Source organism: Rutidosis leptorrhynchoides, chromosome 7 (assembly GCF_046630445.1).
Source record: "Rutidosis leptorrhynchoides isolate AG116_Rl617_1_P2 chromosome 7, CSIRO_AGI_Rlap_v1, whole genome shotgun sequence".
NCBI lineage: Eukaryota > Viridiplantae > Streptophyta > Magnoliopsida > Asterales > Asteraceae > Rutidosis > Rutidosis leptorrhynchoides.
In genome coordinates, this window is record NC_092339.1 from 91204517 (window position 1) to 91214796 (window position 10280).

General features: G+C 35.8%; 1 long non-coding RNA gene across 1 annotated transcript; it reads right to left on the bottom strand.

Annotated features, from left to right (window-relative positions):
• Window positions 1-4914: 4914 nt before the first annotated feature.
• LOC139858578 (uncharacterized) lies at window positions 4915-6246 on the bottom strand. Its single transcript, XR_011762996.1, has 2 exons — window positions 5847-6246; window positions 4915-5399 (listed from the first exon to the last, which is right to left on the bottom strand). It is a non-coding gene; the product is annotated as an uncharacterized lncRNA (long non-coding RNA).
• Window positions 6247-10280: the final 4034 nt, after the last annotated feature.

Here is a 10280-nt window from a genome sequence, read left to right on the forward strand (position 1 = left end):
AAGAGATAAAGTAATCACTTACGCCTCACGACAATTGAAAGTTCATGAGAAGAACTATCCATTGCATGATCTTGAAATGGCTGCAGTAGTGTTTGCTTTGAAACTGTGGAGACACTATTTGTATGGAACTCATTGTGTTATTTGTACAGATCATAAGAGTTTGCAGTATATCTTCTCGCAGAAAGAATTGAATATGCGTCAGTGACGATGGCAAGAGTTGATCAAAGATTATGATTGTGAAATTAAATATCATCCGGGTAAGGCAAATGTGGTTGCAGATGCTTTAAGTCGCAAAAAGTCTAGGAAAATGTTAAATTCCTGCGTTTGAGTATAACTTCAGATTTGATTGACCAATTGAAAACTGTTCAAGCCATTTCTTTGGAAGATGAACATGTTAAATCTGAACTTATGACTAAACGAAAATTTGACCTAACCGATGACTCACGTGGACTTAAAACCTTTCATGATCGTGTTTGGGTGCCTATGCTTGGAGACTTGAGGGAATTAATCTTGACAGAAGCTCACAAATCCAGGTTGACAGTACACCAGGGTAGTAATAAGATGTATCATGATTTGAAAACAGTGTACTGGTGGTCGACAATGAAAATAGATATCGCTCTATATGTCGAAAAGTGTCATATTTGTGCTCAGGTGAAGGCAGAACATCAGAAACCTTATGGTTCATTACATCAGTTACAGATTCCAGAGTGGAAATGGGAACATATAACGATGGATTTTGTGACCAAATTACCTCGAACTCAGAAAAGACATGATATGATTTGGGTAATAGTGGATCGTCTAACTAAAAGTGCTCATTTTCTGGCTACTCGTGAAACAGCTTCGTTGAGTGAATTAGCCGAATTATACGTGAAAGAGATAGTTAGTCGACATGGTATGCCGTTATCGATCGTTTCAGACAGAGATTCCAGATTTGTGTCGAATTTTTGGAATAGTCTTTAACAGAATTTGGGTACACGTGTGAATTTAAGTATAGCTTATCATCCTCAGACAGACGGCCAGAGTGAAAGAACGATACAGACTTTGGAAGATATGTTAAGGGCTTGTGTGTTAGAATACGGTGGTTCGTGGGATACACATTTACCGTTGGTCGAATTCGCGTATAATAATTCATATCATTCTAGTATAGGGATGCCGCCCTATGAAATGTTGTACGGTCGTCGTTGCAGAACTCCGACTTGTTGGTTAGAAGCCGGAGAGAAACAGTTTGCAGGTCCCGAAATTGTTCACATGACAGCTGAAAAAGTTGCAATTGCGAGAGAAAAGTTGAAAGCCGCTAGAGATAGGCAGAAAATGTATGCTGATCCGCGTAGACGTCCGGTAACCTTTAATGTGGGTGAACGAGTGTATTTAAAAGTTTTGCCGTGGAAAGGGGTTATTAGATTCGGTAAACGTGGTAAGTTATCACCAAGATTTATTGGTCCGTTTCCGATCAATGAAGTGTTGAACGATCAGACTGTGGTGTTAGATCTTCCGCCAGAGTTAGCCGGTATTCATAATACATTTAACGTGTGTTATCTTCGTAAGTGTAAAGTCGATGATGAAACGCAACTTCTTCCTTTAGAAGATTTAAGGGTCGATTTGAATAAGAAATTGGTGGAAGAGCCGGTCCGTGTAGTTGACCGAAAGGTGACTAAGTTGAGAAATAAAGAGATACCGATGGTGTTGATCGAGTGGAAACACAGTTTGGGTTCTAATCTTACGTGGGAAACGGAAGAGTTGATGAGAAACCGCTACCCTCATTTGTTTGACCAAGACCAGATTTCGAGGACGGAATCTCCTTAAGGGGGGTGGATTTGTAACAGACTGAAACCCGGGCTAGTTGTAAGTGGACTATTTTTGCCCTTAGGGTTTGTGCTTAGTCTTAAGTGCTTTTATTTTATTTATTTTATTAGTGTTTTATTATATTTGTGTTGTGACCAGTTTGTGACAAGGGTCCCAGAACAGGTTTGTTTATTTTATTTGGACCTCGTTTGGGTTACCTAATCTTGTGCGAAAGATTTCAGATAACTGGTAAATACCCGTGTGCGATGGGGTATTGTGTTTTAACACAAATAAAAACTAGTGACCAGCTCCTTTCTTGAGGTTTCCTGAACCTTCCTCTCACTCACACATTTACCTAACCTAAACTTTACCATCTTCATCTCAAACCCTAAATCATTTGATCTCGAATTGAAGCCTGATTTTGGTGTCAAAACGTTCCTTGTGTCATTGTGATTCTAACAAGGTAAAGTTTGTAATATTTCATGATCAAATCTGTGATTAAATGGGGTTTTAAGTTAGTTTTTGTTAAAATGGGGTTTTGTGTCAAATTGGTTCAATTTGTTGTTGTTTGTGCATAAAAGTTGTGGGTTTATGTTTCTAAATGTCTAGTGTATAAGATGTAACCAGTTTTGAGATCAAAAACGTGTCCAAAGTCGAGATTTGGTGATTTTGGGTTGAAACCCGTCACTTTGCTGCTGTTGCAGCTGATGAACTACCTTCGGCCGATGGTCTAAGCATGAAAATTTTAGCGGACGCATTTTTTTTTACTAAATTGCTATAATTCGCTATCAGTGTGTCTAATCTTGATGGGAACACTATTCTAACTTGGTTTTTGCTGTTCTCAGGAGATAAGGACAAGGAGGAAGCTCAGAAATAATAACTGAGCAGTTGCTGGTAATTGGTGAGTGGGTCTATCTACGGATAGAGTTTAAGTAGCATATCATGCTACTGTGGTTGACTCTTTTACCATGCATAGTGTAGAAATTGCCATGTTAGAATAATAATATCGTTTGCCTGATGCTGTATGTGAATTTTGTGTACACTGTGTAAATGGCACCAGTCGGGCCTAGGGAGACTAGGGACTCGAGACCGTGCCTAGGAGAGGTTAGAGTCCGTATGAGGTCAACCGTGCCTAGGGGTGGTTGGGTCCATAGGCTACTAATTGTAGAGTATAGTGTGAACGATGCACCCCCTGCATCTGGATAACTATACTGTGAATTGAGTAGCAGGGACTATCGGTAGACTCAGGCCCGATCAGCTGGGAGTCGTGTGCTCGTACAAGCCGCCGATCCTCGTATTGTCTTATTGTGTGCTAGTTGATAGTTAGCAAGTGTTGTTGTTAGTATATAGCTTGTATGTGGCTTAAGCTATATCTGTTTGATAGATTTCATTCACTTAGCGGTGCGCTAATCCCCCACATATTTTCCCATTGCAGGTTTAGGTACTGCTAGTTGGGATAGGTGCTGATGCAGAAGACATGTTTGACAACCCAACTTTGATGTTGACTTTTGTATAAATAATGTTTTGTAATAACGTAACACCGTTGTGTAAACTTAAACGTAATTACTCAGATTAATGTAATGACGTGTCTTATAGTGTGTTTGTTAATAAAGTCTTCCGCTGTGTGTTTAAAAAAAAAAAAAAATGGCCGGTGTTACATATAATCCCACTTTTAAAATCTAATATTTTTGGGATGAGAATACATACAGATTTATAAATGTTTTACAAAATAGACACAAGTACGCGAAACTACATTCTATGGTTGCAGGCCCGGCCCGTATGGGGTGCAAGATGCACAGGGCCCAATAATTACTAGAGGCCCAAAAATTTTATAAATACAAAACAATTACTAGGCCAATAATTATATGAATGGCTAAATCAGATATCAAGTAATAAATAAAACTCAAGATGATAAGCCCAATTTTAATTGATTTTGAATTTCTAACCAACTCTTTTGATTTTATAGTATCGTTTGATTGTATCATCCCCTGATGTGGGATTAAAATGTAATATGGACAAGAAGGTTAAGCAAAACACAAATGCGAATTGCTGGACAAAAAGCTCACGCACGAGTAAACATAAAAACAAAAAAATGATTTTATTACTAATTAATACTTGAAAATTGGAACAATAAATCTCCAGAGGAGTTACATGCGTTTATAAAAAAGCAAATAAAAGTGAACCTAGAATTCTGTAATGGCTAAGAAAGCAAAAGGAAGAATTAGACTAGGACTCAATTCCTACATTCAGGCTAATCTAATAACTTATCCAACTAATTAAATAATTAACCAACTAGTCTGTATCATGGGAGGTTAATTAACTAACTAGTAGTATTCAATTTAATTAACTTATCCAGTTAGTTAAATAATTAACTCTAGACCGGCATTAGGGCCTTTTTTCCGCCTCGTTCAGGGCATTCAGATTCTCAGGACCGGCCCTGTATGGCTGAATTATTAAACCGAATATTGCCCCTTCAAGTCTGGTAGCCTAAGAATTAGGGAAATGGCCCCTAATTGACGCGAATCCTAAAGATATATCTATTGGGCCTAACAACCCCCATTCAAGTTATGAATGGCTTTAGTACTTCGATTTATATGGTGATTGCGATTGCCAATTTATGACATACTTGCGAGTATGCGGGGAATATTCTATATGCATTAAAGTTAATGTCGGTTACCAAGTGTTCATCATATGAATGATTTTTATACACTTGCGAGTGTAATATTATTGAATAAATGAAATCTTGTGGTCTATTATTACGATTTGATAAATATATAGGCTAAATCTATAACTCACCAACATTTTTGTTGACGTTTAAAGCATGTTTATTCTCAGGTGATTATTAAGAGCTTCCGCTGTTGCATGCTAATTTAAGGAGAAGAATTGGAGTCAGCATGCTTGTAATATATTGTTTAAAAACTGCATTAAGAGATTTAAATCGATGTGTAATATTATTGTAAACCATTATGTAATGGTCGTGTGTAAAACGTTATCTTTTAGATTATCATTACTTGATAATCTACGGTACGGTTTTTAAACCTTTATCGATAAAATAAATGTTATGGTTTGTTTTAGAAACGAATGCAGTCTTTGATAAACGTTTATTATAGAGGTCAAAACCTCGCAACGAAATTAATTAATATGAAACGTTTATAATCGATATGAACGGGACATTTCAGCTGCAGACAGACAAAGTTGCATTTATTGTATGCCATCTTTGGTGTTGCCATGCCAAGATACATTTCTGATTTTCTACATCCCTTGAATAACGCAAACATGTATTCATAAAATACGTTTGATCATCACAGCCTTTGTTTGTCCATACAATATCAACATCAACACAACCACATTTGTTGCTACCAAAGTTACGACCGGAAAATCCGAGACATGCCAAGATACGGGTCATAACTTATAGCTGAGACAATCCTTTGTAGACAAAATAGCAATGAGGCCGAGATCTAAAAGATTTAAAACCCGCCATGGCTGCAAAAATGCGAGGTTGTATACGTTTTATGCCATCTTCGGTGTTGCCCTGCCAAGATACGGGTCTAAATTTCTATATCCCTTAAATATTGTATCATTACACAGCCGTTAAGTCACGACCATCAACATTGCATCTGGACAAACAATATGATACAATTGAGCAAATACATAAGAACAAAAAAACACACAACTAAAGGAATACTAATCAATAGAAAGCAACTATTTTAATACTGATACACTATAAACAGAAGGTATGCAAATTTGCAGCTTGAAGCTTTGTTAAACATTTATTTTCTTTTTTTTTTCAACAAAAAACAAAAGAAGTGACCACATAAGTTCATTTATCAAATGGGAGTGACTTGCCAAACCTTTGATTACAAATATTGTTAAAAAAAAGTTAGCTACTTTGGAATCAAATAATAATCTTTATACTCTAATTTTTTTTTTCTTTTGCACATCAATATCTAAAACAATGAATCCACATAAACAAATAATAAAGTTTGCAGTTCATTATAGATCAATACGCATAAACCATGTAAACGAGTTAAAAGTAAATAAATTTACAGGATCAATACTATTACCGATTGTTACCACGAAGATGGCGTCGACGGTCGCTACAGAGTCGACGGAAGTGAAGCCGATAGTTGGAGTTTAATCGCCTTAAACCCTAATATTTAACCCAAATCAACAATCGATTTCCAAAGGGAAACGGAAGGAAGAATAATCCTTCATCAAGATTAACAGATTCAAAGGGTGGAAACAACCGGACGAAGAAACCACAAATCGGCGAAAGCACAAAGAAATTCTTCGGAGAAATCGGTGGCGAAGATGAAACTGGGGCAACAAAGGTACTAGATGAAAACCGACCCAAAATGGGTGTAATTAGATCCAAACGCCTACAGTCGCCACAGTAACAACACCACAAACACCCTAGCCAAATGGATAGACTCAGAACGTTCCAAATGTGAAGCAGGTATATCGACCGAAATGCCCTTTACCCAATAAAATAATCACGTGAAAGGAAAAAAATACCCCTACTGTTGGTGAACGGTAAATGGGATATGCTCAAATGTAATATTATTAATGGGTAGCTATTTTGTTCTAAAAAAATCTATTCATTTTATTGATTGGGTTCATGTCATATTTATAGTTTTAAGTTACTTCGACAACGATCATCACAAACTTTACGAATTTTAGATAATGTTATTAACCCGTAAAGGTATATAGTTATATTTGTATTTATATACTAATACAAACTAATTTATATCATTAACAAATTAACAAGTTAAATATTAACAAATTAACAAGTTAAATCAACTATTTTGTTAAACCTCTCGATCATTTCAACTACAAATATACAATAATAATTAAAAATGCACCATACATGAAAAGAGTGAAGGGCCTTACTTATGTCATTTCTTATCTTATGCATGAAGTGTTTAAACAGATAAACTAGGTAGTCAAACATGGTCATGCAAGAAAATCGTTATGTCAAGTATGGTGGATTATCCCTCATTTCCGTTATGTAGTGGCTATATATAGTGACTCTCATATAAGTAATTCAATATCCATGAGTTAAGATTCACAAACATTCTTAACTATAAAATCCATCTATATTAAGGAGCTAGAAAACTAGAGCGAAAACGGGAAGTTCTACATAGTTATTCAGTGTCAACTCGGTATATTTTGGAGGTAAAATCCTAACAAAATTTGAATGTCAATCTGTTAGTAAACTCCAATAATCATTATGTATTCATATCTTTGATCGAAAGCAACCGAAACCAACTATTTAACCGAAACCAACCGAAAACTGTTTTACGACATTACACGATTATTTAAGTAAAATCTTGTATTGCATGAGTTATAGACTAAAAATCCCTTAGCTCGATTATGTTAAATTACTTATGTAAACGCGAATCATATGGACAGATCTGTTGGGCGTTGATAGCCCCACTCTACGATGTAACTATGGTGCATATTACTTCATTTAACGTACACCTAGTTAGTGTATGCATATGAAAGGGTAAACAAATGTTGAGGTTAAGCTTCACAATTCGAGTGCTCATGAATACAAACTTATGAAAATGAATTATGAAAATGTATTATAATTTAAATATCATGGTCATACATCTTGTTTATACTTATGACAAAAAAAAAACCTGTGAACTCACCAACTTTATGTTGACCTTTAGCATGTTTATTCTCAGGTACTTAGATGATTTGTTTCCGCTGTGTGTTAGAGATTGCATGCTTGCATAGCTGGAGTTCAGCTTTTGTTTCAAGTACTATTATTCGCATTTACATATGTTGCTTATGTTTTAAAAGTGTAATTCGTTGTCTTTTGAAATACTTATCTATTTTGGAAAATTTTGGAAATAAATGCAAATCTTTTGAAAAACGTCTCATATAGAAGGCGTAACCATTGTTGTGGGACCGTTTGTTAATGACTGCGTTAATAGCGATTTTAGCGGGTCATTACATCACTTTATAAAAAGAATTCTCGTATCACTGCCTAATAATCCGTAAAGATTCACTCATAGACTCTGGTCCAAAACCTCTTCGTATATTTAATACCTGGCTCAAAATGAAAGAAGCAGACAACATCATCGAAACAGCCTAGAATATACCTCTAAATGGTAACCGTCCAGATTGTATTATGCGTAACAAACTAAAAGATGTCAAACCCACTTTAATAAATAATAGCAGGTCACTCGACAGTCTAGATGAATAAATAAAGGGTCACATGAGAACAACGACTCGATGGGAAAGTCAGGTTGAATCTCGCATACTGTCAGATTCAGAAAGGACATAATGGCTAGAAGAGAAAAAGAAATGGTTGAAAAAAGAGAAAACTAAATCAAAGATGATGAAACTAAAAGCTCGAATCAAATAGACTTTAGAAAGGGACGAAATTCAAAATATCTTCACAATTACATTCGACGTAGAACCAACAAAAATAACATTCGAGGAATAGTAATCGATGGTAAATGGACAGAAGAACCGAACGCATTCAAAAATGAAGCATGGAATTATTTCAACAACATCTTCAAAGCTAAATCATCAACAAACACTTGTCCTTTCTAATCGAAATCTCACCTAGAATACATCTCCATCTCAGACAACATCACGCTGAATTTAAATTTGAGGAAAATGATCTGGGAGGTAATTCAAAGTTGTGAAAGTTCCAAATTTCTAGGGCCTGACGGTTTTAATATGAAATTTTTCAAAAAAGACTGATGGCTCATTAAAGATAACGTTGTGAAGCACTTGATTGGTTTTGGCATAATACGGAAATCTCACGTAGTTGCAACGCCTCTTTCATCACCTTAATTCTAAAGAAACCTAACCCCATTGGCTTAAATAAATATCTTCTGATTTGACTCATTAGGTGCTACTACAAAATTCTAACGAAAATCCTTTCCATAAAATCATTGGAATCGAACAAACAACTTTCCTAAAAGGTCAAAACATACTCGATAGCGTACTAATTGCAAACGAAGTCATTGATGAACTTAAAAGAAAAGGAGGAAAGGACTTATTTTCAAAGTAGGCTTTGAGAAAGTCTTTGATTTAATAAGCAAGGATTTTTTATCCAACACCATGAAGTGTATAGGTTTCGGACATAAATGGATTCGTGAAACGACCCAACCCGTCGTTAAACCGACCCATTTTATTTCTTTTTAACGTAATAATATTTACAACATTTAGGTCCCAATTATGTTTTTGTAAGACCCGTTCGTGATTTTAATATTTTAAAAGGGGCATTTTGAGTATTTCGTGTTGGGACCGGTTTTGTGGCTATAAATATGGCCAAAATCTTATCTTATCCTCATTTTCACATCCACACAATCCTCTCATCTTTCTAGAGTGAGAAAGCTCCATTTTTTAGAGAGATAAAGCTTGGATTGGAGAAGAAGGAGTTGAAATCTCTTCAAGGTGCAAGAGTTAATGTTGTTCATCTCCCTTCTAGCTACGTTTTGATGGTGATGGTAAGTTCTAGCTCCGATTTTTAATTGTTTGATTCTTGTTTGGGTTAGGGTTTGAGTTGATGATGAGTTATAGAACCCATTTCCTATGAAATTTGGGGGTTTTGGTGTAAGCTTGTGGTTATTAACCCTAATATGGTGGGATTAGGGTTTAATGACGAATTTGGGTGTATTTGTCTTTGATTTAAGTGATAGTCACCAGACTGGAGGAGTATTGGTGATTTTGGTGTTCATAAGAACAAGTTTGAAGTCATGCACACAAGGTGTTTGATGAAATGCCTCAAAGAGGTGAAGTTGTTGTGGATGTCTATGTTTATGATCTAAAGTCAACCTTTGATAGTGTTGTTAATCAATTGGTGGTATGGTGGTGATTTGGGTGTGTTAAAGAGTTTGATTTTGGTCAAAATTGGATGTTGACTTGGTTTGGTGTTTTGGAAATATAATCACTAGTCGTTAGTGATTTTGGGCGTTTTGTGACTTTTGTCAAAATGGGTAAATTGACTTGGGTCGAATTTGGTAATGACACTAATTTTGGATTAAATGGGTGTTTAACACTTTTGTTAAGTGTTAAATGGCGTTTTTGAATGAAAGTAATCGTGGGAGGTGATTTTGGTTTAAAATGGTATTTTAACAATAAGTCAATATTGCTCGTGTTAGGGTTTTGGTGTATATGGTGTTTGAAATGATCACTACCTAAGTAGTAACCTAGTGTCGGGACCTAGGTTGGTCTAATTAGTGTAAAGTGCAAATTGGGTTAACTTGTACTTATTAGTGTGGGTTTGAATTACCACCCGAAGTGGTAATCGGATTGAGCTCATTAGGAGATAAATGGGCGGGTCGAATAAGCAAGGCGAGATCGCTCGACTAAGGGATGTGAGTGTTGAGTTCTCTTTTAGATAATTGTTATTTATGTGTATTGTACCTATATGTGTATTATAGGTAAAGCTTTACTCGGTTGCGTTTGGAGGCGATTTGCATACATGACTTGTGCGAACATTTCAAGGTGAGTGGAATAAGTATACATGTATG